This window comes from Leptonotus elevatus, chromosome 1, assembly GCF_054856555.1.
Source record: "Leptonotus elevatus isolate MCC_2025b chromosome 1, RoL_Lele_1.0, whole genome shotgun sequence".
In the NCBI taxonomy this organism is placed as follows: Eukaryota; Metazoa; Chordata; class Actinopteri; order Syngnathiformes; family Syngnathidae; genus Leptonotus; species Leptonotus elevatus.
Genome location: NC_141239.1, coordinates 48879412 through 48901911, shown reverse-complemented (window position 1 = coordinate 48901911; position 22500 = coordinate 48879412). Strand labels below are relative to the sequence as shown.

Genomic DNA, 22500 nt, shown 5'->3' with positions numbered 1-22500 from the left:
ACGCTAAACTGACAGGATGAGAGCTGAAAATGCTGTCAAAATGCTTTTTCCACCCCAAGTTGGGACGAGTGTAATCTTTAAAAGAGTCAAGTGTGGGCTTTTTCTCGGCTTACGGCCATACTACCCTGAGAACGCCCGATCTCGTCCGTTCTCGGAAGCTAAGCAGGGTCGGGCCTGGTTAGTACTTGGATGGGAGACCGCCTGGGAATACCAGGTGCTGTAAGCTTTTTTTTTGTTTGTTTTTTGCACCTCCGTCGCAAAAGTAAACTTTCACAAAATAATTCCAGTTTGCTAGCTACTTGCTAGCAGACAGCCACACGCTAAACTGACAGGATGAGAGCTGAAAATGCTGTCAAAATGCTTTTTCCACCCCAAGTTGGGACGAGTGTAATCTTTAAAAGAGTCAACTGTGGGCTTTTTCTCGGCTTACGGCCATACTACCCTGAGAACGCCCGATCTCGTCCGATCTCGGAAGCTAAGCAGGGTCGGGCCTGGTTAGTACTTGGATGGGAGACCGCCTGGGAATACCAGGTGCTGTAAGCTTTTTTTTTTTTTTTTTTGCACCTCCGTCGCAAAAGTAAACTTTCACAAAATAATTCCAGTTTGCTAGCTACTTGCTAGCAGACAGCCACACGCTAAACTGACAGGATGAAAGCTGAAAATGCTGTCAAAATGCTTTTTCCACCCCAAGTTGGGACGAGTGTAATCTTTAAAAGAGTCAACTGTGGGCTTTTTCTCGGCTTACGGCCATACTACCCTGAGAACGCCCGATCTCGTCCGATCTCGGAAGCTAAGCAGGGTCGGGCCTGGTTAGTACTTGGATGGGAGACCGCCTGGGAATACCAGGTGCTGTAAGCTTTTTTTTTTTTTTTTTGCACCTCCGTCGCAAAAGTAAACTTTCACAAAATAATTCCAGTTTGCTAGCTACTTGCTAGCAGACAGCCACACGCTAAACTGACAGGATGAAAGCTGAAAATGCTGTCAAAATGCTTTTTCCACCCCAAGTTGGGACGAGTGTAATCTTTAAAAGAGTCAACTGTGGGCTTTTTCTCGGCTTACGGCCATACTACCCTGAGAACGCCCGATCTCGTCTGATCTCGGAAGCTAAGCAGGGTCGGGCCTGGTTAGTACTTGGATGGGAGACCGCCTGGGAATACCAGGTGCTGTAAGCTTTTTTTTTTTTTTTTTGCACCTCCGTCGCAAAAGTAAACTTTCACAAAATAATTCCAGTTTGCTAGCTACTTGCTAGCAGACAGCCACACGCTAAACTGACAGGATGAGAGCTGAAAATGCTGTCAAAATGCTTTTTCCACCCCAAGTTGGGACGAGTGTAATCTTTAAAAGAGTCAACTGTGGGCTTTTTCTCGGCTTACGGCCATACTACCCTGAGAACGCCCGATCTCGTCCGATCTCGGAAGCTAAGCAGGGTCGGGCCTGGTTAGTACTTGGATGGGAGACCGCCTGGGAATACCAGGTGCTGTAAGCTTTTTTTTTGTTTTTTTTTTGCACCTCCGTCGCAAAAGTAAACTTTCACAAAATAATTCCAGTTTGCTAGCTACTTGCTAGCAGACAGCAACACGCTAAACTGACAGGATGAGAGCTGAAAATGCTGTCAAAATGCTTTTTCCACCCCAATCTGGGACGAGTGTAATCTTTAAAAGAGTCAACTGTGGGCTTTTTCTCGGCTTACGGCCAAACTACCCTGAGAACGCCCGATCTCGTCCGATCTCGGAAGCTAAGCAGGGTCGGGCCTGGTTAGTACTTGGATGGGAGACCGCCTGGGAATACCAGGTGCTGTAAGCTTTTTTTTTTTTTTTTTGCACCTCCGTCGCAAAAGTAAACTTTCACAAAATAATTCCAGTTTGCTAGCTACTTGCTAGCAGACAGCCACACGCTAAACTGACAGGATGAGAGCTGAAAATGCTGTCAAAATGCTTTTTCCACCCCAAGTTGGGACGAGTGTAATCTTTAAAAGAGTCAACTGTGGGCTTTTTCTCGGCTTACGGCCATACTACCCTGAGAACGCCCGATCTCGTCCGATCTCGGAAGCTAAGCAGGGTCGGGCCTGGTTAGTACTTGGATGGGAGACCGCCTGGGAATACCAGGTGCTGTAAGCTTTTTTTTTTTTTTTTTGCACCTCCGTCGCAAAAGTAAACTTTCACAAAATAATTCCAGTTTGCTAGCTACTTGCTAGCAGACAGCCACACGCTAAACTGACAGGATGAGAGCTGAAAATTCTGTCAAAATGCTTTCTCCACCCCAATCTGGGACGAGTGTAATCTTTAAAAGAGTCAACTGTGGGCTTTTTCTCGGTTTACGGCCATACTACCCTGAGAACGCCCGATCTCGTCCGATCTCGGAAGCTAAGCAGGGTCGGGCCTGGTTAGTACTTGGATGGGAGACCGCCTGGGAATACCAGGTGCTGTAAGCTTTTTTTTTTTTTTTTTTGCACCTCCGTCGCAAAAGTAAACTTTCACAAAATAATTCCAGTTTGCTAGCTACTTGCTAGCAGACAGCCACACGCTAAACTGACAGGATGAGAGCTGAAAATGCTGTCAAAATGCTTTTTCCACCCCAAGTTGGGACGAGTGTAATCTTTAAAAGAGTCAAGTGTGGGCTTTTTCTCGGCTTACGGCCATACTACCCTGAGAACGCCCTATTTCGTCCGATCTCGGAAGCTAAGCAGGGTCGGGCCTGGTTAGTACTTGGATGGGAGACCGCCTGGGAATACCAGGTGCTGTAAGCTTTTTTTTTTTTTTTTTTGCACCTCCGTCGCAAAAGTAAACTTTCACAAAATAATTCCAGTTTGCTAGCTACTTGTTAGCAGACAGCAACACGCTAAACTGACAGGATGAGAGCTGAAAATGCTGTCAAAATGCTTTTTCCAACCCAATCTGGGACGAGTGTAATCTTTAAAAGAGTCAACTGTGGGCTTTTTCTCGGCTTACGGCCAAACTACCCTGAGAACGCCCGATCTCGTCCGATCTCGGAAGCTAAGCAGGGTCGGGCCTGGTTAGTACTTGGATGGGAGACCGCCTGGGAATACCAGGTGCTGTAAGCTTTTTTTTTTTTTTTTTTGCACCTCCGTCGCAAAAGTAAACTTTCACAAAATAATTCCAGTTTGCTAGCTACTTGTTAGCAGACAGCAACACGCTAAACTGACAGGATGAGAGCTGAAAATGCTGTCAAAATGCTTTTTCCACCCCAATCTGGGACGAGTGTAATCTTTAAAAGAGTCAACTGTGGGCTTTTTCTCGGCTTACGGCCATACTACCCTGAGAACGCCCGATCTCGTCCGATCTCGGAAGCTAAGCAGGGTCGGGCCTGGTTAGTACTTGGATGGGAGACCGCCTGGGAATACCAGGTGCTGTAAGCTTTTTTTTTTTTTTTTTTGCACCTCCGTCGCAAAAGTAAACTTTCACAAAATAATTCCAGTTTGCTAGCTACTTGCTAGCAGACAGCCACACGCTAAACTGACAGGATGAAAGCTGAAAATGCTGTCAAAATGCTTTTTCCACCCCAAGTTGGGACGAGTGTAATCTTTAAAAGAGTCAACTGTGGGCTTTTTCTCGGCTTACGGCCATACTACCCTGAGAACGCCCGATCTCGTCTGATCTCGGAAGCTAAGCAGGGTCGGGCCTGGTTAGTACTTGGATGGGAGACCGCCTGGGAATACCAGGTGCTGTAAGCTTTTTTTTTTTTTTTTTGCACCTCCGTCGCAAAAGTAAACTTTCACAAAATAATTCCAGTTTGCTAGCTACTTGCTAGCAGACAGCCACACGCTAAACTGACAGGATGAGAGCTGAAAATGCTGTCAAAATGCTTTTTCCACCCCAAGTTGGGACGAGTGTAATCTTTAAAAGAGTCAACTGTGGGCTTTTTCTCGGCTTACGGCCATACTACCCTGAGAACGCCCGATCTCGTCCGATCTCGGAAGCTAAGCAGGGTCGGGCCTGGTTAGTACTTGGATGGGAGACCGCCTGGGAATACCAGGTGCTGTAAGCTTTTTTTTTGTTTTTTTTTTGCACCTCCGTCGCAAAAGTAAACTTTCACAAAATAATTCCAGTTTGCTAGCTACTTGCTAGCAGACAGCAACACGCTAAACTGACAGGATGAGAGCTGAAAATGCTGTCAAAATGCTTTTTCCACCCCAATCTGGGACGAGTGTAATCTTTAAAAGAGTCAACTGTGGGCTTTTTCTCGGCTTACGGCCAAACTACCCTGAGAACGCCCGATCTCGTCCGATCTCGGAAGCTAAGCAGGGTCGGGCCTGGTTAGTACTTGGATGGGAGACCGCCTGGGAATACCAGGTGCTGTAAGCTTTTTTTTTTTTTTTTTGCACCTCCGTCGCAAAAGTAAACTTTCACAAAATAATTCCAGTTTGCTAGCTACTTGCTAGCAGACAGCCACACGCTAAACTGACAGGATGAGAGCTGAAAATGCTGTCAAAATGCTTTTTCCACCCCAAGTTGGGACGAGTGTAATCTTTAAAAGAGTCAACTGTGGGCTTTTTCTCGGCTTACGGCCATACTACCCTGAGAACGCCCGATCTCGTCCGATCTCGGAAGCTAAGCAGGGTCGGGCCTGGTTAGTACTTGGATGGGAGACCGCCTGGGAATACCAGGTGCTGTAAGCTTTTTTTTTTTTTTTTTGCACCTCCGTCGCAAAAGTAAACTTTCACAAAATAATTCCAGTTTGCTAGCTACTTGCTAGCAGACAGCCACACGCTAAACTGACAGGATGAGAGCTGAAAATTCTGTCAAAATGCTTTCTCCACCCCAATCTGGGACGAGTGTAATCTTTAAAAGAGTCAACTGTGGGCTTTTTCTCGGTTTACGGCCATACTACCCTGAGAACGCCCGATCTCGTCCGATCTCGGAAGCTAAGCAGGGTCGGGCCTGGTTAGTACTTGGATGGGAGACCGCCTGGGAATACCAGGTGCTGTAAGCTTTTTTTTTTTTTTTTTTGCACCTCCGTCGCAAAAGTAAACTTTCACAAAATAATTCCAGTTTGCTAGCTACTTGCTAGCAGACAGCCACACGCTAAACTGACAGGATGAGAGCTGAAAATGCTGTCAAAATGCTTTTTCCACCCCAAGTTGGGACGAGTGTAATCTTTAAAAGAGTCAAGTGTGGGCTTTTTCTCGGCTTACGGCCATACTACCCTGAGAACGCCCTATTTCGTCCGATCTCGGAAGCTAAGCAGGGTCGGGCCTGGTTAGTACTTGGATGGGAGACCGCCTGGGAATACCAGGTGCTGTAAGCTTTTTTTTTTTTTTTTTTGCACCTCCGTCGCAAAAGTAAACTTTCACAAAATAATTCCAGTTTGCTAGCTACTTGTTAGCAGACAGCAACACGCTAAACTGACAGGATGAGAGCTGAAAATGCTGTCAAAATGCTTTTTCCAACCCAATCTGGGACGAGTGTAATCTTTAAAAGAGTCAACTGTGGGCTTTTTCTCGGCTTACGGCCAAACTACCCTGAGAACGCCCGATCTCGTCCGATCTCGGAAGCTAAGCAGGGTCGGGCCTGGTTAGTACTTGGATGGGAGACCGCCTGGGAATACCAGGTGCTGTAAGCTTTTTTTTTTTTTTTTTTGCACCTCCGTCGCAAAAGTAAACTTTCACAAAATAATTCCAGTTTGCTAGCTACTTGTTAGCAGACAGCAACACGCTAAACTGACAGGATGAGAGCTGAAAATGCTGTCAAAATGCTTTTTCCACCCCAATCTGGGACGAGTGTAATCTTTAAAAGAGTCAACTGTGGGCTTTTTCTCGGCTTACGGCCATACTACCCTGAGAACGCCCGATCTCGTCCGATCTCGGAAGCTAAGCAGGGTCGGGCCTGGTTAGTACTTGGATGGGAGACCGCCTGGGAATACCAGGTGCTGTAAGCTTTTTTTTTTTTTTTTTGCACCTCCGTCGCAAAAGTAAACTTTCACAAAATAATTCCAGTTTGCTAGCTACTTGCTAGCAGACAGCCACACGCTAAACTGACAGGATGAAAGCTGAAAATGCTGTCAAAATGCTTTTTCCACCCCAAGTTGGGACGAGTGTAATCTTTAAAAGAGTCAACTGTGGGCTTTTTCTCGGCTTACGGCCATACTACCCTCAGAACGCCCGATCTCGTCCGATCTCGGAAGCTAAGCAGGGTCGGTCCTGGTTAGTACTTGGATGGGAGACCGCCTGGGAATACAGGGTGCTGTAAGCTTTTTTTTTTTTTTTTTGCACCTCCGTCGCAAAAGTAAACTTTCACAAAATAATTCCAGTTTGCTAGCTACTTGCTAGCAGACAGCCACACGCTAAACTGACAGGATGAGAGCTGAAAATGCTGTCAAAATGCTTTTTCCACCCCAAGTTGGGACGAGTGTAATCTTTAAAAGAGTCAACTGTGGGCTTTTTCTCGGCTTACGGCCATACTACCCTGAGAACGCCCGATCTCGTCTGATCTCGGAAGCTAAGCAGGGTCGGGCCTGGTTAGTACTTGGATGGGAGACCGCCTGGGAATACCAGGTGCTGTAAGCTTTTTTTTTTTTTTTTTGCACCTCCGTCGCAAAAGTAAACTTTCACAAAATAATTCCAGTTTGCTAGCTACTTGCTAGCAGACAGCCACACGCTAAACTGACAGGATGAGAGCTGAAAATGCTGTCAAAATGCTTTTTCCACCCCAAGTTGGGACGAGTGTAATCTTTAAAAGAGTCAACTGTGGGCTTTTTCTCGGCTTACGGCCATACTACCCTGAGAACGCCCGATCTCGTCCGATCTCGGAAGCTAAGCAGGGTCGGGCCTGGTTAGTACTTGGATGGGAGACCGCCTGGGAATACCAGGTGCTGTAAGCTTTTTTTTTGTTTTTTTTTTGCACCTCCGTCGCAAAAGTAAACTTTCACAAAATAATTCCAGTTTGCTAGCTACTTGCTAGCAGACAGCAACACGCTAAACTGACAGGATGAGAGCTGAAAATGCTGTCAAAATGCTTTTTCCACCCCAAGTTGGGACGAGTGTAATCTTTAAAAGAGTCAACTGTGGGCTTTTTCTCGGCTTACGGCCATACTACCCTGAGAACGCCCGATCTCGTCCGATCTCGGAAGCTAAGCAGGGTCGGGCCTGGTTAGTACTTGGATGGGAGACCGCCTGGGAATACCAGGTGCTGTAAGCTTTTTTTTTGTTTTTTTTTTGCACCTCCGTCGCAAAAGTAAACTTTCACAAAATAATTCCAGTTTGCTAGCTACTTGCTAGCAGACAGCAACACGCTAAACTGACAGGATGAGAGCTGAAAATGCTGTCAAAATGCTTTTTCCACCCCAATCTGGGACGAGTGTAATCTTTAAAAGAGTCAACTGTGGGCTTTTTCTCGGCTTACGGCCAAACTACCCTGAGAACGCCCGATCTCGTCCGATCTCGGAAGCTAAGCAGGGTCGGGCCTGGTTAGTACTTGGATGGGAGACCGCCTGGGAATACCAGGTGCTGTAAGCTTTTTTTTTTTTTTTTTGCACCTCCGTCGCAAAAGTAAACTTTCACAAAATAATTCCAGTTTGCTAGCTACTTGCTAGCAGACAGCCACACGCTAAACTGACAGGATGAGAGCTGAAAATGCTGTCAAAATGCTTTTTCCACCCCAAGTTGGGACGAGTGTAATCTTTAAAAGAGTCAACTGTGGGCTTTTTCTCGGCTTACGGCCATACTACCCTGAGAACGCCCGATCTCGTCCGATCTCGGAAGCTAAGCAGGGTCGGGCCTGGTTAGTACTTGGATGGGAGACCGCCTGGGAATACCAGGTGCTGTAAGCTTTTTTTTTTTTTTTTTGCACCTCCGTCGCAAAAGTAAACTTTCACAAAATAATTCCAGTTTGCTAGCTACTTGCTAGCAGACAGCCACACGCTAAACTGACAGGATGAGAGCTGAAAATTCTGTCAAAATGCTTTCTCCACCCCAATCTGGGACGAGTGTAATCTTTAAAAGAGTCAACTGTGGGCTTTTTCTCGGTTTACGGCCATACTACCCTGAGAACGCCCGATCTCGTCCGATCTCGGAAGCTAAGCAGGGTCGGGCCTGGTTAGTACTTGGATGGGAGACCGCCTGGGAATACCAGGTGCTGTAAGCTTTTTTTTTTTTTTTTTTGCACCTCCGTCGCAAAAGTAAACTTTCACAAAATAATTCCAGTTTGCTAGCTACTTGCTAGCAGACAGCCACACGCTAAACTGACAGGATGAGAGCTGAAAATGCTGTCAAAATGCTTTTTCCACCCCAAGTTGGGACGAGTGTAATCTTTAAAAGAGTCAAGTGTGGGCTTTTTCTCGGCTTACGGCCATACTACCCTGAGAACGCCCGATCTCGTCCGTTCTCGGAAGCTAAGCAGGGTCGGGCCTGGTTAGTACTTGGATGGGAGACCGCCTGGGAATACCAGGTGCTGTAAGCTTTTTTTTTGTTTGTTTTTTGCACCTCCGTCGCAAAAGTAAACTTTCACAAAATAATTCCAGTTTGCTAGCTACTTGCTAGCAGACAGCCACACGCTAAACTGACAGGATGAGAGCTGAAAATGCTGTCAAAATGCTTTTTCCACCCCAAGTTGGGACGAGTGTAATCTTTAAAAGAGTCAACTGTGGGCTTTTTCTCGGCTTACGGCCATACTACCCTGAGAACGCCCGATCTCGTCCGATCTCGGAAGCTAAGCAGGGTCGGGCCTGGTTAGTACTTGGATGGGAGACCGCCTGGGAATACCAGGTGCTGTAAGCTTTTTTTTTTTTTTTTTTGCACCTCCGTCGCAAAAGTAAACTTTCACAAAATAATTCCAGTTTGCTAGCTACTTGCTAGCAGACAGCCACACGCTAAACTGACAGGATGAAAACTGAAAATGCTGTCAAAATGCTTTTTCCACCCCAAGTTGGGACGAGTGTAATCTTTAAAAGAGTCAACTGTGGGCTTTTTCTCGGCTTACGGCCATACTACCCTGAGAACGCCCGATCTCGTCCGATCTCGGAAGCTAAGCAGGGTCGGGCCTGGTTAGTACTTGGATGGGAGACCGCCTGGGAATACCAGGTGCTGTAAGCTTTTTTTTTTTTTTTTTGCACCTCCGTCGCAAAAGTAAACTTTCACAAAATAATTCCAGTTTGCTAGCTACTTGCTAGCAGACAGCCACACGCTAAACTGACAGGATGAAAGCTGAAAATGCTGTCAAAATGCTTTTTCCACCCCAAGTTGGGACGAGTGTAATCTTTAAAAGAGTCAACTGTGGGCTTTTTCTCGGCTTACGGCCATACTACCCTGAGAACGCCCGATCTCGTCTGATCTCGGAAGCTAAGCAGGGTCGGGCCTGGTTAGTACTTGGATGGGAGACCGCCTGGGAATACCAGGTGCTGTAAGCTTTTTTTTTTTTTTTTTGCACCTCCGTCGCAAAAGTAAACTTTCACAAAATAATTCCAGTTTGCTAGCTACTTGCTAGCAGACAGCCACACGCTAAACTGACAGGATGAGAGCTGAAAATGCTGTCAAAATGCTTTTTCCACCCCAAGTTGGGACGAGTGTAATCTTTAAAAGAGTCAACTGTGGGCTTTTTCTCGGCTTACGGCCATACTACCCTGAGAACGCCCGATCTCGTCCGATCTCGGAAGCTAAGCAGGGTCGGGCCTGGTTAGTACTTGGATGGGAGACCGCCTGGGAATACCAGGTGCTGTAAGCTTTTTTTTTGTTTTTTTTTTGCACCTCCGTCGCAAAAGTAAACTTTCACAAAATAATTCCAGTTTGCTAGCTACTTGCTAGCAGACAGCAACACGCTAAACTGACAGGATGAGAGCTGAAAATGCTGTCAAAATGCTTTTTCCACCCCAATCTGGGACGAGTGTAATCTTTAAAAGAGTCAACTGTGGGCTTTTTCTCGGCTTACGGCCAAACTACCCTGAGAACGCCCGATCTCGTCCGATCTCGGAAGCTAAGCAGGGTCGGGCCTGGTTAGTACTTGGATGGGAGACCGCCTGGGAATACCAGGTGCTGTAAGCTTTTTTTTTTTTTTTTTGCACCTCCGTCGCAAAAGTAAACTTTCACAAAATAATTCCAGTTTGCTAGCTACTTGCTAGCAGACAGCCACACGCTAAACTGACAGGATGAGAGCTGAAAATGCTGTCAAAATGCTTTTTCCACCCCAAGTTGGGACGAGTGTAATCTTTAAAAGAGTCAACTGTGGGCTTTTTCTCGGCTTACGGCCATACTACCCTGAGAACGCCCGATCTCGTCCGATCTCGGAAGCTAAGCAGGGTCGGGCCTGGTTAGTACTTGGATGGGAGACCGCCTGGGAATACCAGGTGCTGTAAGCTTTTTTTTTTTTTTTTTGCACCTCCGTCGCAAAAGTAAACTTTCACAAAATAATTCCAGTTTGCTAGCTACTTGCTAGCAGACAGCCACACGCTAAACTGACAGGATGAGAGCTGAAAATTCTGTCAAAATGCTTTCTCCACCCCAATCTGGGACGAGTGTAATCTTTAAAAGAGTCAACTGTGGGCTTTTTCTCGGTTTACGGCCATACTACCCTGAGAACGCCCGATCTCGTCCGATCTCGGAAGCTAAGCAGGGTCGGGCCTGGTTAGTACTTGGATGGGAGACCGCCTGGGAATACCAGGTGCTGTAAGCTTTTTTTTTTTTTTTTTTGCACCTCCGTCGCAAAAGTAAACTTTCACAAAATAATTCCAGTTTGCTAGCTACTTGCTAGCAGACAGCCACACGCTAAACTGACAGGATGAGAGCTGAAAATGCTGTCAAAATGCTTTTTCCACCCCAAGTTGGGACGAGTGTAATCTTTAAAAGAGTCAAGTGTGGGCTTTTTCTCGGCTTACGGCCATACTACCCTGAGAACGCCCTATTTCGTCCGATCTCGGAAGCTAAGCAGGGTCGGGCCTGGTTAGTACTTGGATGGGAGACCGCCTGGGAATACCAGGTGCTGTAAGCTTTTTTTTTTTTTTTTTTGCACCTCCGTCGCAAAAGTAAACTTTCACAAAATAATTCCAGTTTGCTAGCTACTTGTTAGCAGACAGCAACACGCTAAACTGACAGGATGAGAGCTGAAAATGCTGTCAAAATGCTTTTTCCAACCCAATCTGGGACGAGTGTAATCTTTAAAAGAGTCAACTGTGGGCTTTTTCTCGGCTTACGGCCAAACTACCCTGAGAACGCCCGATCTCGTCCGATCTCGGAAGCTAAGCAGGGTCGGGCCTGGTTAGTACTTGGATGGGAGACCGCCTGGGAATACCAGGTGCTGTAAGCTTTTTTTTTTTTTTTTTTGCACCTCCGTCGCAAAAGTAAACTTTCACAAAATAATTCCAGTTTGCTAGCTACTTGTTAGCAGACAGCAACACGCTAAACTGACAGGATGAGAGCTGAAAATGCTGTCAAAATGCTTTTTCCACCCCAATCTGGGACGAGTGTAATCTTTAAAAGAGTCAACTGTGGGCTTTTTCTCGGCTTACGGCCATACTACCCTGAGAACGCCCGATCTCGTCCGATCTCGGAAGCTAAGCAGGGTCGGGCCTGGTTAGTACTTGGATGGGAGACCGCCTGGGAATACCAGGTGCTGTAAGCTTTTTTTTTTTTTTTTTGCACCTCCGTCGCAAAAGTAAACTTTCACAAAATAATTCCAGTTTGCTAGCTACTTGCTAGCAGACAGCCACACGCTAAACTGACAGGATGAAAGCTGAAAATGCTGTCAAAATGCTTTTTCCACCCCAAGTTGGGACGAGTGTAATCTTTAAAAGAGTCAACTGTGGGCTTTTTCTCGGCTTACGGCCATACTACCCTGAGAACGCCCGATCTCGTCCGTTCTCGGAAGCTAAGCAGGGTCGGGCCTGGTTAGTACTTGGATGGGAGACCGCCTGGGAATACCAGGTGCTGTAAGCTTTTTTTTTGTTTGTTTTTTGCACCTCCGTCGCAAAAGTAAACTTTCACAAAATAATTCCAGTTTGCTAGCTACTTGCTAGCAGACAGCCACACGCTAAACTGACAGGATGAGAGCTGAAAATGCTGTCAAAATGCTTTTTCCACCCCAAGTTGGGACGAGTGTAATCTTTAAAAGAGTCAACTGTGGGCTTTTTCTCGGCTTACGGCCATACTACCCTGAGAACGCCCGATCTCGTCCGATCTCGGAAGCTAAGCAGGGTCGGGCCTGGTTAGTACTTGGATGGGAGACCGCCTGGGAATACCAGGTGCTGTAAGCTTTTTTTTTCTTTTTTTTTGCACCTCCGTCGCAAAAGTAAACTTTCACAAAATAATTCCAGTTTGCTAGCTACTTGCTAGCAGACAGCCACACGCTAAACTGACAGGATGAGAGCTGAAAATGCTGTCAAAATGCTTTTTCCACCCCAATCTGGGACGAGTGTAATCTTTAAAAGAGTCAACTGTGGGCTTTTTCTCGGCTTACGGCCATACTACCCTGAGAACGCCCGATCTCGTCCGATCTCGGAAGCTAAGCAGGGTCGGGCCTGGTTAGTACTTGGATGGGAGACCGCCTGGGAATACCAGGTGCTGTAAGCTTTTTTTGTTTTTTTTTTGCACCTCCGTCGCAAAAGTAAACTTTCACAAAATAATTCCAGTTTGCTAGCTACTTGCTAGCAGACAGCAACACGCTAAACTGACAGGATGAGAGCTGAAAATGCTGTCAAAATGCTTTTTCCACCCCAATCTGGGACGAGTGTAATCTTTAAAAGAGTCAACTGTGGGCTTTTTCTCGGCTTACGGCCAAACTACCCTGAGAATGCCCGATCTCGTCCGATCTCGGAAGCTAAGCAGGGTCGGGCCTGGTTAGTACTTGGATGGGAGACCGCCTGGGAATACCAGGTGCTGTAAGCTTTTTTTTTTTTTTTTTTGCACCTCCGTCGCAAAAGTAAACTTTCACAAAATAATTCCAGTTTGCTAGCTACTTGCTAGCAGACAGCCACACGCTAAACTGACAGGATGAAAGCTGAAAATGCTGTCAAAATGCTTTTTCCACCCCAAGTTGGGACGAGTGTAATCTTTAAAAGAGTCAACTGTGGGCTTTTTCTCGGCTTACGGCCATACTACCCTCAGAACGCCCGATCTCGTCCGATCTCGGAAGCTAAGCAGGGTCGGGCCTGGTTAGTACTTGGATGGGAGACCGCCTGGGAATACCAGGTGCTGTAAGCTTTTTTTTTTTTTTTTTTGCACCTCCGTCGCAAAAGTAAACTTTCACAAAATAATTCCAGTTTGCTAGCTACTTGCTAGCAGACAGCAACAAAAATGCTTTTTCCACCCCAATCTGGGACGAGTGTAATCTTTAAAAGAGTCAACTGTGGGCTTTTTCTCGGCTTACGGCCAAACTACCCTGAGAACGCCCGATCTCGTCCGATCTCGGAAGCTAAGCAGGGTCGGGCCTGGTTAGTACTTGGATGGGAGACCGCCTGGGAATACCAGGTGCTGTAAGCTTTTTTTTTTTTTTTTTTGCACCTCCGTCGCAAAAGTAAACTTTCACAAAATAATTCCAGTTTGCTAGCTACTTGCTAGCAGACAGCCACACGCTAAACTGACAGGATGAAAGCTGAAAATGCTGTCAAAATGCTTTTTCCACCCCAAGTTGGGACGAGTGTAATCTTTAAAAGAGTCAACTGTGGGCTTTTTCTCGGCTTACGGCCATACTACCCTCAGAACGCCCGATCTCGTCCGATCTCGGAAGCTAAGCAGGGTCGGTCTTGGTTAGTACTTGGATGGGAGACTGCCTGGGAATACAGGGTGCTGTAAGCTTTTTTTTTTTTTTTTTGCACCTCCGTCGCAAAAGTAAACTTTCACAAAATAATTCCAGTTTGCTAGCTACTTGCTAGCAGACAGCCACACGCTAAACTGACAGGATGAGAGCTGAAAATGCTGTCAAAATGCTTTTTCCACCCCAAGTTGGGACGAGTGTAATCTTTAAAAGAGTCAAGTGTGGGCTTTTTCTCGGCTTACGGCCATACTACCCTGAGAACGCCCTATTTCGTCCGATCTCGGAAGCTAAGCAGGGTCGGGCCTGGTTAGTACTTGGATGGGAGACCGCCTGGGAATACCAGGTGCTGTAAGCTTTTTTTTTTTTTTTTTTGCACCTCCGTCGCAAAAGTAAACTTTCACAAAATAATTCCAGTTTGCTAGCTACTTGCTAGCAGACAGCAACACGCTAAACTGACAGGATGAGAGCTGAAAATGCTGTCAAAATGCTTTTTCCACCCCAATCTGGGACGAGTGTAATCTTTAAAAGAGTCAACTGTGGGCTTTTTCTCGGCTTACGGCCATACTACCCTGAGAACGCCCGATCTCGTCCGATCTCGGAAGCTAAGCAGGGTCGGGCCTGGTTAGTACTTGGATGGGAGACCGCCTGGGAATACCAGGTGCTGTAAGCTTTTTTTTTTTTTTTTTTTGCACCTCCGTCGCAAAAGTAAACTTTCACAAAATAATTCCAGTTTGCTAGCTACTTGTTAGCAGACAGCAACACGCTAAACTGACAGGATGAGAGCTGAAAATGCTGTCAAAATGCTTTTTCCACCCCAATCTGGGACGAGTGTAATCTTTAAAAGAGTCAACTGTGGGCTTTTTCTCGGCTTACGGCCAAACTACCCTGAGAACGCCCGATCTCGTCCGATCTCGGAAGCTAAGCAGGGTCGGGCCTGGTTAGTACTTGGATGGGAGACCGCCTGGGAATACCAGGTGCTGTAAGCTATTTTTTTGTTTTTTTTTTGCACCTCCGTCGCAAAAGTAAACTTTCACAAAATAATTCCAGTTTGCTAGCTACTTGCTAGCAGACAGCCACACGCTAAACTGACAGGATGAGAGCTGAAAATGCTGTCAAAATGCTTTTTCCACCCCAAGTTGGGACGAGTGTAATCTTTAAAAGAGTCAACTGTGGGCTTTTTCTCGGCTTACGGCCATACTACCCTGAGAACGCCCGATCTCGTCCGATCTCGGAAGCTAAGCAGGGTCGGGCCTGGTTAGTACTTGGATGGGAGACCGCCTGGGAATACCAGGTGCTGTAAGCTTTTTTTTTTTTTTTTTTGCACCTCCGTCGCAAAAGTAAACTTTCACAAAATAATTCCAGTTTGCTAGCTACTTGCTATTAGACAGCCACACGCTAAACTGACAGGATGAGAGCTGAAAATGCTGTCAAAATGCTTTTTCCACCCCAAGTTGGGACGAGTGTAATCTTTAAAAGAGTCAACTGTGGGCTTTTTCTCGGCTTACGGCCATACTACCCTGAGAACGCCCGATCTCGTCCGATCTCGGAAGCTAAGCAGGGTCGGGCCTGGTTAGTACTTGGATGGGAGACCGCCTGGGAATACCAGGTGCTGTAAGCTTTTTTTTTTGCACCTCCGTCGCAAAAGTAAACTTTCACAAAATAATTCCAGTTTGCTAGCTACTTGCTAGCAGACAGCCACACGCTAAACTGACAGGATGAGAGCTGAAAATGCTGTCAAAATGCTTTTTCTACCCCAAGTTGGGACGAGTGTAATCTTTAAAAGAGTCAACTGTGGGCTTTTTCTCGGCTTACGGCCATACTACCCTGAGAACGCCCGATCTCGCCCGATCTCGTCCGATCTCGGAAGCTAAGCAGGGTCGGGCCTGGTTAGTACTTGGATGGGAGACCGCCTGGGAATACCAGGTGCTGTAAGCTTTTTTTTTTTTTTTTTTGCACCTCCGTCGCAAAAGTAAACTTTCACAAAATAATTCCAGTTTGCTAGCTACTTGCTAGCAGACAGCCACACGCTAAACTGACAGGATGAGAGCTGAAAATGCTGTCAAAATGCTTTTTCCACCCCAAGTTGGGACGAGTGTAATCTTTAAAAGAGTCAACTGTGGGCTTTTTCTCGGCTTACGGCCATACTACCCTGAGAACGCCCGATCTCGTCCGATCTCGGAAGCTAAGCAGGGTCGGGCCTGGTTAGTACTTGGATGGGAGACCGCCTGGGAATACCAGGTGCTGTAAGTTATTTTTTTGTTTTTTTTTTGCACCTCCGTCGCAAAAGTAAACTTTCACAAAATAATTCCAGTTTGCTAGCTACTTGCTAGCAGACAGCCACACGCTAAACTGACAGGATGAGAGCTGAAAATGCTGTCAAAATGCTTTTTCCACCCCAAGTTGGGACGAGTGTAATCTTTAAAAGAGTCAACTGTGGGCTTTTTCTCGGCTTACGGCCATACTACCCTGAGAACGCCCGATCTCGTCCGATCTCGGAAGCTAAGCAGGGTAGGGCCTGGTTAGTACTTGGATGGGAGACCGCCTGGGAATACCAGGTGCTGTAAGCTTTTTTTTTTTTTTTTTTGCACCTCCGTCGCAAAAGTAAACTTTCACAAAATAATTCCAGTTTGCTAGCTACTTGCTAGCAGACAGCCACACGCTAAACTGACAGGATGAGAGCTGAAAATGCTGTCAAAATGCTTTTTCCACCCCAAGTTGGGACGAGTGTATTCTTTAAAAGAGTCAACTGTGGGCTTTTTCTCGGCTTACGGCCATACTACCCTGAGAACGCCCGATCTCGTCCGATCTCGGAAGCTAAGCAGGGTCGGGCCTGGTTAGTACTTGGATGGGAGACCGCCTGGGAATACCAGGTGCTGTAAGCTTTTTTTTTTTTTTTTTTTGCACCTCCGTCGCAAAAGTAAACTTTCACAAAATAATTCCAGTTTGCTAGCTACTTGCTAGCAGACAGCAACACGCTAAACTGACAGGATGAGAGCTGAAAATGCTGTCAAAATGCTTTTTCCACCCCAATCTGGGACGAGTGTAATCTTTAAAAGAGTCAACTGTGGGCTTTTTCTCGGCTTACGGCCATACTACCCTGAGAACGCCCGATCTCGTCCGATCTCGGAAGCTAAGCAGGGTCGGGCCTGGTTAGTACTTGGATGGGAGACCGCCTGGGAATACCAGGTGCTGTAAGCTTTTTTTTTTTTTTTTTTGCACCTCCGTCGCAAAAGTAAACTTTCACAAAATAATTCCAGTTTGCTAGCTACTTGCTATTAGACAGCCACACGCTAAACTGACAGGATGAGAGCTGAAAATGCTGTCAAAATGCTTTTTCCACCCCAAGTTGGGACGAGTGTAATCTTTAAAAGAGTCAACTGTGGGCTTTTTCTAGGCTTACGGCCATACTACCCTGAGAACGCCCGATCTCGTCCGATCTCGGAAGCTAAGCAGGGTCGGGCCTGGTTAGTACTTGGATGGGAGACCGCCTGGGAATACCAGGTGCTGTAAGCTTTTTTTTTTTTTTTTTTGCACCTCCGTCGCAAAAGTAAACTTTCACAAAATAATTCCAGTTTGCTAGCTACTTGCTAGCAGACAGCCACACGCTAAACTGACAGGATGAGAGCTGAAAATGCTGTCAAAATGCTTTTTCCACCCCAAGTTGGGACGAGTGTAATCTTTAAAAGAGTCAACTGTGGGCTTTTTCTCGGCTTACGGCCATACTACCCTGAGAACGCCCGATCTCGTCCGATCTCGGAAGCTAAGCAGGGTCGGGCCTGGTTAGTACTTGGATGGGAGACCGCCTGGGAATACCAGGTGCTGTAAGCTTTTTTTTTTTTTTTTTTGCACCTCCGTCGCAAAAGTAAACTTTCACAAAATAATTCCAGTTTGCTAGCTACTTGCTAGCAGACAGCCACACGCTAAACTGACAGGATGAAAGCTGAAAATGCTGTCAAAATGCTTTTTCCACCCCAAGTTGGGACGAGTGTAATCTTTAAAAGAGTCAACTGTGGGCTTTTTCTCGGCTTACGGCCATACTACCCTGAGAACGTCCGATCTCGTCCGATCTCGGAAGCTAAGCAGGGTCGGGCCTGGTTAGTACTTGGATGGGAGACCGCCTGGGAATACCAGGTGCTGTAAGCTATTTTTTTTTTTTTTTTTTGCACCTCCGTCGCAAAAGTAAACTTTCACAAAATAATTCCAGTTTGCTAGCTACTTGCTAGCAGACAGCCACACGCTAAACTGACAGGATGAGAGCTGAAAATGCTGTCAAAATGCTTTTTCCACCCCAAGTTGGGACGAGTGTAATCTTTAAAAGAGTCAACTGTGGGCTTTTTCTCGGCTTACGGCCATACTACCCTGAGAACGCCCGATCTCGTCCGATCTCGGAAGCTAAGCAGGGTCGGGCCTGGTTAGTACTTGGATGGGAGACCGCCTGGGAATACCAGGTGCTGTAAGCTTTTTTTTTTTTTTTTTTGCACCTCCGTCGCAAAAGTAAACTTTCACAAAATAATTCCAGTTTGCTAGCTACTTGCTAGCAGACAGCCACACGCTAAACTGACAGGATGAGAGCTGAAAATGCTGTCAAAATGCTTTTTCCACCCCAAGTTGGGACGAGTGTAATCTTTAAAAGAGTCAACTGTGGGCTTTTTCTCGGCTTACGGCCATACTACCCTGAGAACGCCCGATCTCGTCCGATCTCGGAAGCTAAGCAGGGTCGGGCCTGGTTAGTACTTGGATGGGAGACCGCCTGGAAATACCAGGTGCTGTAAGCTTTTTTTTTTTTTTTTTTGCACCTCCGTCGCAAAAGTAAACTTTCACAAAATAATTCCAGTTTGCTAGCTACTTGCTATTAGACAGCCACACGCTAAGCTGACAGGATGAGAGCTGAAAATGCATTCAAAATGCTTTTTCCACCCCAAGTTGGGACGAGTGTAATCTTTAAAAGAGTCAACTGTGGGCTTTTTCTCGGCTTACGGCCATACTACCCTGAGAACGCCCGATCTCGTCCGATCTCGGAAGCTAAGCAGGGTCGGGCCTGGTTAGTACTTGGATGGGAGACCGCCTGGGAATACCAGGTGCTGTAAGCATTTTTTTTTTTTTTTTGCACCTCCGTCGCAAAAGTAAACTTTCACAAAATAATTCCAGTTTGCTAGCTACTTGCTAGCAGACAGCCACACGCTAAACTGACAGGATGAGAGCTGAAAATGCTGTCAAAATGCTTTTTCCACCCCAAGTTGGGACGAGTGTAATCTTTAAAAGAGTCAACTGTGGGCTTTTTCTCGGCTTACGGCCATACTACCCTGAGAACGCCCGATCTCGTCCGATCTCGGAAGCTAAGCAGGGTCGGGCCTGGTTAGTACTTGGATGGGAGACCGCCTGGGAATACCAGGTGCTGTAAGCTTTTTTTTTTTTTTTTTTTGCACCTCCGTCGCAAAAGTAAACTTTCACAAAATAATTCCAGTTTGCTAGCTACTTGCTAGCAGACAGCCACACGCTAAGCTGACAGGATGAGAGCTGAAAATGCATTCAAAATGCTTTTTCCACCCCAAGTTGGGACGAGTGTAATCTTTAAAAGAGTCAACTGTGGGCTTTTTCTCGGCTTACGGCCATACTACCCTGAGAACGCCCGATCTCGTCCGATCTCGGAAGCTAAGCAGGGTCGGGCCTGGTTAGTACTTGGATGGGAGACCGCCTGGGAATACCAGGTGCTGTAAGCTTTTTTTTTTTTTTTTTTTGCACCTCCGTCGCAAAAGTAAACTTTCACAAAATAATTCCAGTTTGCTAGCTACTTGCTATTAGACAGCCACACGCTAAGCTGACAGGATGAGAGCTGAAAATGCATTCAAAATGCTTTTTCCACCCCAAGTTGGGACGAGTGTAATCTTTAAAAGAGTCAACTGTGGGCTTTTTCTCGGCTTACGGCCATACTACCCTGAGAACGCCCGATCTCGTCCGATCTCGGAAGCTAAGCAGGGTCGGGCCTGGTTAGTACTTGGATGGGAGACCGCCTGGAAATACCAGGTGCTGTAAGCTTTTTTTTTTTTTTTTGCACCTCCGTCGCAAAAGTAAACTTTCACAAAATAATTCCAGTTTGCTAGCTACTTGCTAGCAGACAGCAACACGCTAAACTGACAGGATGAGAGCTGAAAATGCTGTCAAAATGCTTTTTCCACCCCAATCTGGGACGAGTGTAATCTTTAAAAGAGTCAACTGTGGGCTTTTTCTCGGCTTACGGCCATACTACCCTGAGAACGCCCGATCTCGTCCGATCTCGGAAGCTAAGCAGGGTCGGGCCTGGTTAGTACTTGGATGGGAGACCGCCTGGGAATACCAGGTGCTGTAAGCATTTTTTTTTTTTTTTTGCACCTCCGTCGCAAAAGTAAACTTTCACAAAATAATTCCAGTTTGCTAGCTACTTGCTAGCAGACAGCCACACGCTAAACTGACAGGATGAGAGCTGAAAATGCTGTCAAAATGCTTTTTCCACCCCAAGTTGGGACGAGTGTAATCTTTAAAAGAGTCAACTGTGGGCTTTTTCTCGGCTTACGGCCATACTACCCTGAGAACGCCCGATCTCGTCCGATCTCGGAAGCTAAGCAGGGTCGGGCCTGGTTAGTACTTGGATGGGAGACCGCCTGGGAATACCAGGTGCTGTAAGCTTTTTTTTTTTTTTTTTTGCACCTCCGTCGCAAAAGTAAACTTTCACAAAATAATTCCAGTTTGCTAGCTACTTGCTATTAGACAGCCACACGCTAAGCTGACAGGATGAGAGCTGAAAATGCATTCAAAATGCTTTTTCCACCCCAAGTTGGGACGAGTGTAATCTTTAAAAGAGTCAACTGTGGGCTTTTTCTCGGCTTACGGCCATACTACCCTGAGAACGCCCGATCTCGTCCGATCTCGGAAGCTAAGCAGGGTCGGGCCTGGTTAGTACTTGGATGGGAGACCGCCTGGGAATACCAGGTGCTGTAAGCATTTTTTTTTTTTTTTTGCACCTCCGTCGCAAAAGTAAACTTTCACAAAATAATTCCAGTTTGCTAGCTACTTGCTAGCAGACAGCCACACGCTAAACTGACAGGATGAGAGCTGAAAATGCTGTCAAAATGCTTTTTCCACCCCAAGTTGGGACGAGTGTAATCTTTAAAAGAGTCAACTGTGGGCTTTTTCTCGGCTTACGGCCATACTACCCTGAGAACGCCCGATCTCGTCCGATCTCGGAAGCTAAGCAGGGTCGGGCCTGGTTAGTACTTGGATGGGAGACCGCCTGGGAATACCAGGTGCTGTAAGCTTTTTTTTTTTTTTTTTTTGCACCTCCGTCGCAAAAGTAAACTTTCACAAAATAATTCCAGTTTGCTAGCTACTTGCTATTAGACAGCCACACGCTAAGCTGACAGGATGAGAGCTGAAAATGCATTCAAAATGCTTTTTCCACCCCAAGTTGGGACGAGTGTAATCTTTAAAAGAGTCAACTGTGGGCTTTTTCTCGGCTTACGGCCATACTACCCTGAGAACGCCCGATCTCGTCCGATCTCGGAAGCTAAGCAGGGTCGGGCCTGGTTAGTACTTGGATGGGAGACCGCCTGGGAATACCAGGTGCTGTAAGCTTTTTTTTTTTTTTTTTTGCACCTCCGTCGCAAAAGTAAACTTTCACAAAATAATTCCAGTTTGCTAGCTACTTGCTAGCAGACAGCCACACGCTAAACTGACAGGATGAGAGCTGAAAATGCTGTCAAAATGCTTTTTCCACCCCAAGTTGGGACGAGTGTAATCTTTAAAAGAGTCAACTGTGGGCTTTTTCTCGGCTTACGGCCATACTACCCTGAGAACGCCCGATCTCGTCCGATCTCGGAAGCTAAGCAGGGTCGGGCCTGGTTAGTACTTGGATGGGAGACCGCCTGGAAATACCAGGTGCTGTAAGCTTTTTTTTTTTTTTTTTTGCACCTCCGTCGCAAAAGTAAACTTTCACAAAATAATTCCAGTTTGCTAGCTACTTGCTAGCAGACAGCAACACGCTAAACTGACAGGATGAGAGCTGAAAATGCTGTCAAAATGCTTTTTCCACCCCAATCTGGGACGAGTGTAATCTTTAAAAGAGTCAACTGTGGGCTTTTTCTCGGCTTACGGCCATACTACCCTGAGAACGCCCGATCTCGTCCGATCTCGGAAGCTAAGCAGGGTCGGGCCTGGTTAGTACTTGGATGGGAGACCGCCTGGGAATACCAGGTGCTGTAAGCTTTTTTTTTTTTTTTTTGCACCTCCGTCGCAAAAGTAAACTTTCACAAAATAATTCCAGTTTGCTAGCTACTTGCTATTAGACAGCCACACGCTAAACTGACAGGATGAGAGCTGAAAATGCTGTCAAAATGCGTTTTCCACCCCAATATGGGACGAGTGTAATCTTTAAAAGAGTCAACTGTGGGCTTTTTCTCGGCTTACGGCCATACTACCCTGAGAACGCCCGATCTCGTCCGATCTCGGAAGCTAAGCAGGGTCGGGCCTGGTTAGTACTTGGATGGGAGACCGCCTGGGAATACCAGGTGCTGTAAGCTTTTTTTTTTTTTTTTTTTGCACCTCCGTCGCAAAAGTAAACTTTCACAAAATAATTCCAGTTTGCTAGCTACTTGCTAGCAGACAGCCACACGCTAAACTGACAGGATGAGAGCTGAAAATGCTGTCAAAATGCTTTTTCCACCCCAAGTTGGGACGAGTGTAATCTTTAAAAGAGTCAACTGTGGGCTTTTTCTCGGCTTACGGCCATACTACCCTGAGAACGCCCGATCTCGGAAGCTAAGCAGGGTCGGGC

General features: G+C 46.4%; 69 non-coding genes and 3 pseudogenes across 69 annotated transcripts; all 72 read left to right on the top strand.

The window, feature by feature from the left end:
• Positions 1-107: 107 nt before the first annotated feature.
• On the top strand, positions 108-226 carry LOC147184089 (5S ribosomal RNA). The gene has a single exon (XR_015091873.1). It is a non-coding gene; the product is annotated as a 5S ribosomal RNA (ribosomal RNA).
• Positions 227-424: 198 nt separating this feature from the next.
• On the top strand, positions 425-543 carry LOC147184088 (5S ribosomal RNA). Its single transcript, XR_015091014.1, has one exon. It is a non-coding gene; the product is annotated as a 5S ribosomal RNA (ribosomal RNA).
• A 196-nt stretch (positions 544-739) lies between these two features.
• Positions 740-858, top strand: LOC147184087 (5S ribosomal RNA). The gene has a single exon (XR_015091010.1). It is a non-coding gene; the product is annotated as a 5S ribosomal RNA (ribosomal RNA).
• Positions 859-1053: 195 nt separating this feature from the next.
• On the top strand, positions 1054-1172 carry LOC147184086 (5S ribosomal RNA). The gene has a single exon (XR_015091446.1). It is a non-coding gene; the product is annotated as a 5S ribosomal RNA (ribosomal RNA).
• Positions 1173-1367: 195 nt separating this feature from the next.
• Positions 1368-1486, top strand: LOC147184085 (5S ribosomal RNA). The gene has a single exon (XR_015091005.1). It is a non-coding gene; the product is annotated as a 5S ribosomal RNA (ribosomal RNA).
• Positions 1487-1684: 198 nt separating this feature from the next.
• Positions 1685-1803, top strand: LOC147184084 (5S ribosomal RNA). Its single transcript, XR_015091795.1, has one exon. It is a non-coding gene; the product is annotated as a 5S ribosomal RNA (ribosomal RNA).
• A 195-nt stretch (positions 1804-1998) lies between these two features.
• LOC147184083 (5S ribosomal RNA) lies at positions 1999-2117 on the top strand. The gene has a single exon (XR_015091004.1). It is a non-coding gene; the product is annotated as a 5S ribosomal RNA (ribosomal RNA).
• A 195-nt stretch (positions 2118-2312) lies between these two features.
• On the top strand, positions 2313-2431 carry LOC147184082 (5S ribosomal RNA). The gene has a single exon (XR_015091528.1). It is a non-coding gene; the product is annotated as a 5S ribosomal RNA (ribosomal RNA).
• Positions 2432-2627: 196 nt separating this feature from the next.
• LOC147184081 (5S ribosomal RNA) lies at positions 2628-2746 on the top strand. Its single transcript, XR_015092543.1, has one exon. It is a non-coding gene; the product is annotated as a 5S ribosomal RNA (ribosomal RNA).
• A 196-nt stretch (positions 2747-2942) lies between these two features.
• Positions 2943-3061, top strand: LOC147184080 (5S ribosomal RNA). The gene has a single exon (XR_015091793.1). It is a non-coding gene; the product is annotated as a 5S ribosomal RNA (ribosomal RNA).
• A 196-nt stretch (positions 3062-3257) lies between these two features.
• LOC147184079 (5S ribosomal RNA) lies at positions 3258-3376 on the top strand. Its single transcript, XR_015091002.1, has one exon. It is a non-coding gene; the product is annotated as a 5S ribosomal RNA (ribosomal RNA).
• Positions 3377-3572: 196 nt separating this feature from the next.
• LOC147184078 (5S ribosomal RNA) lies at positions 3573-3691 on the top strand. The gene has a single exon (XR_015091445.1). It is a non-coding gene; the product is annotated as a 5S ribosomal RNA (ribosomal RNA).
• Positions 3692-3886: 195 nt separating this feature from the next.
• On the top strand, positions 3887-4005 carry LOC147184077 (5S ribosomal RNA). The gene has a single exon (XR_015091001.1). It is a non-coding gene; the product is annotated as a 5S ribosomal RNA (ribosomal RNA).
• A 198-nt stretch (positions 4006-4203) lies between these two features.
• On the top strand, positions 4204-4322 carry LOC147184076 (5S ribosomal RNA). The gene has a single exon (XR_015091792.1). It is a non-coding gene; the product is annotated as a 5S ribosomal RNA (ribosomal RNA).
• A 195-nt stretch (positions 4323-4517) lies between these two features.
• On the top strand, positions 4518-4636 carry LOC147184075 (5S ribosomal RNA). Its single transcript, XR_015091000.1, has one exon. It is a non-coding gene; the product is annotated as a 5S ribosomal RNA (ribosomal RNA).
• Positions 4637-4831: 195 nt separating this feature from the next.
• On the top strand, positions 4832-4950 carry LOC147184074 (5S ribosomal RNA). The gene has a single exon (XR_015091526.1). It is a non-coding gene; the product is annotated as a 5S ribosomal RNA (ribosomal RNA).
• Positions 4951-5146: 196 nt separating this feature from the next.
• Positions 5147-5265, top strand: LOC147184073 (5S ribosomal RNA). Its single transcript, XR_015092533.1, has one exon. It is a non-coding gene; the product is annotated as a 5S ribosomal RNA (ribosomal RNA).
• A 196-nt stretch (positions 5266-5461) lies between these two features.
• LOC147184072 (5S ribosomal RNA) lies at positions 5462-5580 on the top strand. The gene has a single exon (XR_015091791.1). It is a non-coding gene; the product is annotated as a 5S ribosomal RNA (ribosomal RNA).
• Positions 5581-5776: 196 nt separating this feature from the next.
• On the top strand, positions 5777-5895 carry LOC147184071 (5S ribosomal RNA). The gene has a single exon (XR_015090997.1). It is a non-coding gene; the product is annotated as a 5S ribosomal RNA (ribosomal RNA).
• Positions 5896-6090: 195 nt separating this feature from the next.
• On the top strand, positions 6091-6209 carry LOC147184070 (5S ribosomal RNA). Its single transcript, XR_015093252.1, has one exon. It is a non-coding gene; the product is annotated as a 5S ribosomal RNA (ribosomal RNA).
• Positions 6210-6404: 195 nt separating this feature from the next.
• On the top strand, positions 6405-6523 carry LOC147184069 (5S ribosomal RNA). Its single transcript, XR_015091444.1, has one exon. It is a non-coding gene; the product is annotated as a 5S ribosomal RNA (ribosomal RNA).
• A 195-nt stretch (positions 6524-6718) lies between these two features.
• On the top strand, positions 6719-6837 carry LOC147184068 (5S ribosomal RNA). Its single transcript, XR_015090996.1, has one exon. It is a non-coding gene; the product is annotated as a 5S ribosomal RNA (ribosomal RNA).
• A 198-nt stretch (positions 6838-7035) lies between these two features.
• LOC147184067 (5S ribosomal RNA) lies at positions 7036-7154 on the top strand. The gene has a single exon (XR_015090995.1). It is a non-coding gene; the product is annotated as a 5S ribosomal RNA (ribosomal RNA).
• Positions 7155-7352: 198 nt separating this feature from the next.
• On the top strand, positions 7353-7471 carry LOC147184066 (5S ribosomal RNA). The gene has a single exon (XR_015091789.1). It is a non-coding gene; the product is annotated as a 5S ribosomal RNA (ribosomal RNA).
• A 195-nt stretch (positions 7472-7666) lies between these two features.
• On the top strand, positions 7667-7785 carry LOC147184065 (5S ribosomal RNA). The gene has a single exon (XR_015090991.1). It is a non-coding gene; the product is annotated as a 5S ribosomal RNA (ribosomal RNA).
• A 195-nt stretch (positions 7786-7980) lies between these two features.
• LOC147184064 (5S ribosomal RNA) lies at positions 7981-8099 on the top strand. The gene has a single exon (XR_015091523.1). It is a non-coding gene; the product is annotated as a 5S ribosomal RNA (ribosomal RNA).
• Positions 8100-8295: 196 nt separating this feature from the next.
• Positions 8296-8414, top strand: LOC147184063 (5S ribosomal RNA). The gene has a single exon (XR_015091871.1). It is a non-coding gene; the product is annotated as a 5S ribosomal RNA (ribosomal RNA).
• Positions 8415-8612: 198 nt separating this feature from the next.
• LOC147184062 (5S ribosomal RNA) lies at positions 8613-8731 on the top strand. Its single transcript, XR_015090990.1, has one exon. It is a non-coding gene; the product is annotated as a 5S ribosomal RNA (ribosomal RNA).
• Positions 8732-8927: 196 nt separating this feature from the next.
• On the top strand, positions 8928-9046 carry LOC147184061 (5S ribosomal RNA). The gene has a single exon (XR_015090989.1). It is a non-coding gene; the product is annotated as a 5S ribosomal RNA (ribosomal RNA).
• Positions 9047-9241: 195 nt separating this feature from the next.
• On the top strand, positions 9242-9360 carry LOC147184060 (5S ribosomal RNA). Its single transcript, XR_015091443.1, has one exon. It is a non-coding gene; the product is annotated as a 5S ribosomal RNA (ribosomal RNA).
• A 195-nt stretch (positions 9361-9555) lies between these two features.
• On the top strand, positions 9556-9674 carry LOC147184059 (5S ribosomal RNA). Its single transcript, XR_015090988.1, has one exon. It is a non-coding gene; the product is annotated as a 5S ribosomal RNA (ribosomal RNA).
• Positions 9675-9872: 198 nt separating this feature from the next.
• LOC147184058 (5S ribosomal RNA) lies at positions 9873-9991 on the top strand. The gene has a single exon (XR_015091786.1). It is a non-coding gene; the product is annotated as a 5S ribosomal RNA (ribosomal RNA).
• Positions 9992-10186: 195 nt separating this feature from the next.
• Positions 10187-10305, top strand: LOC147184057 (5S ribosomal RNA). The gene has a single exon (XR_015090986.1). It is a non-coding gene; the product is annotated as a 5S ribosomal RNA (ribosomal RNA).
• A 195-nt stretch (positions 10306-10500) lies between these two features.
• Positions 10501-10619, top strand: LOC147184056 (5S ribosomal RNA). Its single transcript, XR_015091522.1, has one exon. It is a non-coding gene; the product is annotated as a 5S ribosomal RNA (ribosomal RNA).
• A 196-nt stretch (positions 10620-10815) lies between these two features.
• On the top strand, positions 10816-10934 carry LOC147184055 (5S ribosomal RNA). Its single transcript, XR_015092525.1, has one exon. It is a non-coding gene; the product is annotated as a 5S ribosomal RNA (ribosomal RNA).
• A 196-nt stretch (positions 10935-11130) lies between these two features.
• LOC147184054 (5S ribosomal RNA) lies at positions 11131-11249 on the top strand. Its single transcript, XR_015091784.1, has one exon. It is a non-coding gene; the product is annotated as a 5S ribosomal RNA (ribosomal RNA).
• A 196-nt stretch (positions 11250-11445) lies between these two features.
• Positions 11446-11564, top strand: LOC147184053 (5S ribosomal RNA). Its single transcript, XR_015090985.1, has one exon. It is a non-coding gene; the product is annotated as a 5S ribosomal RNA (ribosomal RNA).
• A 195-nt stretch (positions 11565-11759) lies between these two features.
• LOC147184052 (5S ribosomal RNA) lies at positions 11760-11878 on the top strand. Its single transcript, XR_015091869.1, has one exon. It is a non-coding gene; the product is annotated as a 5S ribosomal RNA (ribosomal RNA).
• Positions 11879-12076: 198 nt separating this feature from the next.
• On the top strand, positions 12077-12195 carry LOC147184051 (5S ribosomal RNA). The gene has a single exon (XR_015090984.1). It is a non-coding gene; the product is annotated as a 5S ribosomal RNA (ribosomal RNA).
• A 197-nt stretch (positions 12196-12392) lies between these two features.
• On the top strand, positions 12393-12511 carry LOC147184050 (5S ribosomal RNA). Its single transcript, XR_015090983.1, has one exon. It is a non-coding gene; the product is annotated as a 5S ribosomal RNA (ribosomal RNA).
• A 196-nt stretch (positions 12512-12707) lies between these two features.
• Positions 12708-12826, top strand: LOC147184049 (5S ribosomal RNA). Its single transcript, XR_015092105.1, has one exon. It is a non-coding gene; the product is annotated as a 5S ribosomal RNA (ribosomal RNA).
• Positions 12827-13022: 196 nt separating this feature from the next.
• LOC147184048 (5S ribosomal RNA) lies at positions 13023-13141 on the top strand. Its single transcript, XR_015092189.1, has one exon. It is a non-coding gene; the product is annotated as a 5S ribosomal RNA (ribosomal RNA).
• A 160-nt stretch (positions 13142-13301) lies between these two features.
• On the top strand, positions 13302-13420 carry LOC147184047 (5S ribosomal RNA). Its single transcript, XR_015091782.1, has one exon. It is a non-coding gene; the product is annotated as a 5S ribosomal RNA (ribosomal RNA).
• Positions 13421-13616: 196 nt separating this feature from the next.
• On the top strand, positions 13617-13735 carry LOC147184046 (5S ribosomal RNA; annotated as a pseudogene).
• Positions 13736-13930: 195 nt separating this feature from the next.
• LOC147184045 (5S ribosomal RNA) lies at positions 13931-14049 on the top strand. Its single transcript, XR_015092503.1, has one exon. It is a non-coding gene; the product is annotated as a 5S ribosomal RNA (ribosomal RNA).
• Positions 14050-14245: 196 nt separating this feature from the next.
• On the top strand, positions 14246-14364 carry LOC147184044 (5S ribosomal RNA). The gene has a single exon (XR_015090982.1). It is a non-coding gene; the product is annotated as a 5S ribosomal RNA (ribosomal RNA).
• Positions 14365-14561: 197 nt separating this feature from the next.
• Positions 14562-14680, top strand: LOC147184043 (5S ribosomal RNA). Its single transcript, XR_015091779.1, has one exon. It is a non-coding gene; the product is annotated as a 5S ribosomal RNA (ribosomal RNA).
• Positions 14681-14878: 198 nt separating this feature from the next.
• LOC147184042 (5S ribosomal RNA) lies at positions 14879-14997 on the top strand. The gene has a single exon (XR_015090981.1). It is a non-coding gene; the product is annotated as a 5S ribosomal RNA (ribosomal RNA).
• Positions 14998-15193: 196 nt separating this feature from the next.
• On the top strand, positions 15194-15312 carry LOC147184041 (5S ribosomal RNA). Its single transcript, XR_015090978.1, has one exon. It is a non-coding gene; the product is annotated as a 5S ribosomal RNA (ribosomal RNA).
• Positions 15313-15500: 188 nt separating this feature from the next.
• Positions 15501-15629, top strand: LOC147184040 (5S ribosomal RNA; annotated as a pseudogene).
• A 196-nt stretch (positions 15630-15825) lies between these two features.
• LOC147184039 (5S ribosomal RNA) lies at positions 15826-15944 on the top strand. Its single transcript, XR_015091580.1, has one exon. It is a non-coding gene; the product is annotated as a 5S ribosomal RNA (ribosomal RNA).
• Positions 15945-16142: 198 nt separating this feature from the next.
• LOC147184038 (5S ribosomal RNA) lies at positions 16143-16261 on the top strand. Its single transcript, XR_015093851.1, has one exon. It is a non-coding gene; the product is annotated as a 5S ribosomal RNA (ribosomal RNA).
• Positions 16262-16457: 196 nt separating this feature from the next.
• On the top strand, positions 16458-16576 carry LOC147184037 (5S ribosomal RNA). The gene has a single exon (XR_015090977.1). It is a non-coding gene; the product is annotated as a 5S ribosomal RNA (ribosomal RNA).
• A 197-nt stretch (positions 16577-16773) lies between these two features.
• On the top strand, positions 16774-16892 carry LOC147184036 (5S ribosomal RNA). Its single transcript, XR_015090976.1, has one exon. It is a non-coding gene; the product is annotated as a 5S ribosomal RNA (ribosomal RNA).
• A 196-nt stretch (positions 16893-17088) lies between these two features.
• Positions 17089-17207, top strand: LOC147184035 (5S ribosomal RNA). The gene has a single exon (XR_015090975.1). It is a non-coding gene; the product is annotated as a 5S ribosomal RNA (ribosomal RNA).
• A 196-nt stretch (positions 17208-17403) lies between these two features.
• LOC147184034 (5S ribosomal RNA) lies at positions 17404-17522 on the top strand. The gene has a single exon (XR_015090974.1). It is a non-coding gene; the product is annotated as a 5S ribosomal RNA (ribosomal RNA).
• A 196-nt stretch (positions 17523-17718) lies between these two features.
• Positions 17719-17837, top strand: LOC147184033 (5S ribosomal RNA). Its single transcript, XR_015091837.1, has one exon. It is a non-coding gene; the product is annotated as a 5S ribosomal RNA (ribosomal RNA).
• Positions 17838-18035: 198 nt separating this feature from the next.
• On the top strand, positions 18036-18154 carry LOC147184032 (5S ribosomal RNA). Its single transcript, XR_015090973.1, has one exon. It is a non-coding gene; the product is annotated as a 5S ribosomal RNA (ribosomal RNA).
• A 196-nt stretch (positions 18155-18350) lies between these two features.
• LOC147184031 (5S ribosomal RNA) lies at positions 18351-18469 on the top strand. The gene has a single exon (XR_015091942.1). It is a non-coding gene; the product is annotated as a 5S ribosomal RNA (ribosomal RNA).
• A 196-nt stretch (positions 18470-18665) lies between these two features.
• LOC147184030 (5S ribosomal RNA) lies at positions 18666-18784 on the top strand. Its single transcript, XR_015091346.1, has one exon. It is a non-coding gene; the product is annotated as a 5S ribosomal RNA (ribosomal RNA).
• A 195-nt stretch (positions 18785-18979) lies between these two features.
• On the top strand, positions 18980-19098 carry LOC147184029 (5S ribosomal RNA). Its single transcript, XR_015090971.1, has one exon. It is a non-coding gene; the product is annotated as a 5S ribosomal RNA (ribosomal RNA).
• A 197-nt stretch (positions 19099-19295) lies between these two features.
• On the top strand, positions 19296-19414 carry LOC147184028 (5S ribosomal RNA). The gene has a single exon (XR_015090969.1). It is a non-coding gene; the product is annotated as a 5S ribosomal RNA (ribosomal RNA).
• Positions 19415-19611: 197 nt separating this feature from the next.
• LOC147184027 (5S ribosomal RNA) lies at positions 19612-19730 on the top strand. The gene has a single exon (XR_015091939.1). It is a non-coding gene; the product is annotated as a 5S ribosomal RNA (ribosomal RNA).
• A 194-nt stretch (positions 19731-19924) lies between these two features.
• On the top strand, positions 19925-20043 carry LOC147184026 (5S ribosomal RNA). Its single transcript, XR_015091344.1, has one exon. It is a non-coding gene; the product is annotated as a 5S ribosomal RNA (ribosomal RNA).
• Positions 20044-20238: 195 nt separating this feature from the next.
• On the top strand, positions 20239-20357 carry LOC147184025 (5S ribosomal RNA). The gene has a single exon (XR_015090968.1). It is a non-coding gene; the product is annotated as a 5S ribosomal RNA (ribosomal RNA).
• Positions 20358-20553: 196 nt separating this feature from the next.
• Positions 20554-20672, top strand: LOC147184024 (5S ribosomal RNA). The gene has a single exon (XR_015091341.1). It is a non-coding gene; the product is annotated as a 5S ribosomal RNA (ribosomal RNA).
• A 195-nt stretch (positions 20673-20867) lies between these two features.
• On the top strand, positions 20868-20986 carry LOC147184023 (5S ribosomal RNA). The gene has a single exon (XR_015090963.1). It is a non-coding gene; the product is annotated as a 5S ribosomal RNA (ribosomal RNA).
• Positions 20987-21183: 197 nt separating this feature from the next.
• On the top strand, positions 21184-21302 carry LOC147184022 (5S ribosomal RNA). Its single transcript, XR_015090960.1, has one exon. It is a non-coding gene; the product is annotated as a 5S ribosomal RNA (ribosomal RNA).
• A 196-nt stretch (positions 21303-21498) lies between these two features.
• Positions 21499-21617, top strand: LOC147184021 (5S ribosomal RNA). The gene has a single exon (XR_015091938.1). It is a non-coding gene; the product is annotated as a 5S ribosomal RNA (ribosomal RNA).
• A 196-nt stretch (positions 21618-21813) lies between these two features.
• On the top strand, positions 21814-21932 carry LOC147184020 (5S ribosomal RNA). Its single transcript, XR_015090958.1, has one exon. It is a non-coding gene; the product is annotated as a 5S ribosomal RNA (ribosomal RNA).
• A 195-nt stretch (positions 21933-22127) lies between these two features.
• On the top strand, positions 22128-22246 carry LOC147184019 (5S ribosomal RNA). Its single transcript, XR_015090957.1, has one exon. It is a non-coding gene; the product is annotated as a 5S ribosomal RNA (ribosomal RNA).
• Positions 22247-22443: 197 nt separating this feature from the next.
• LOC147184018 (5S ribosomal RNA) overlaps positions 22444-22500 on the top strand; it is a 109-nt pseudogene continuing 52 nt past the window's right edge.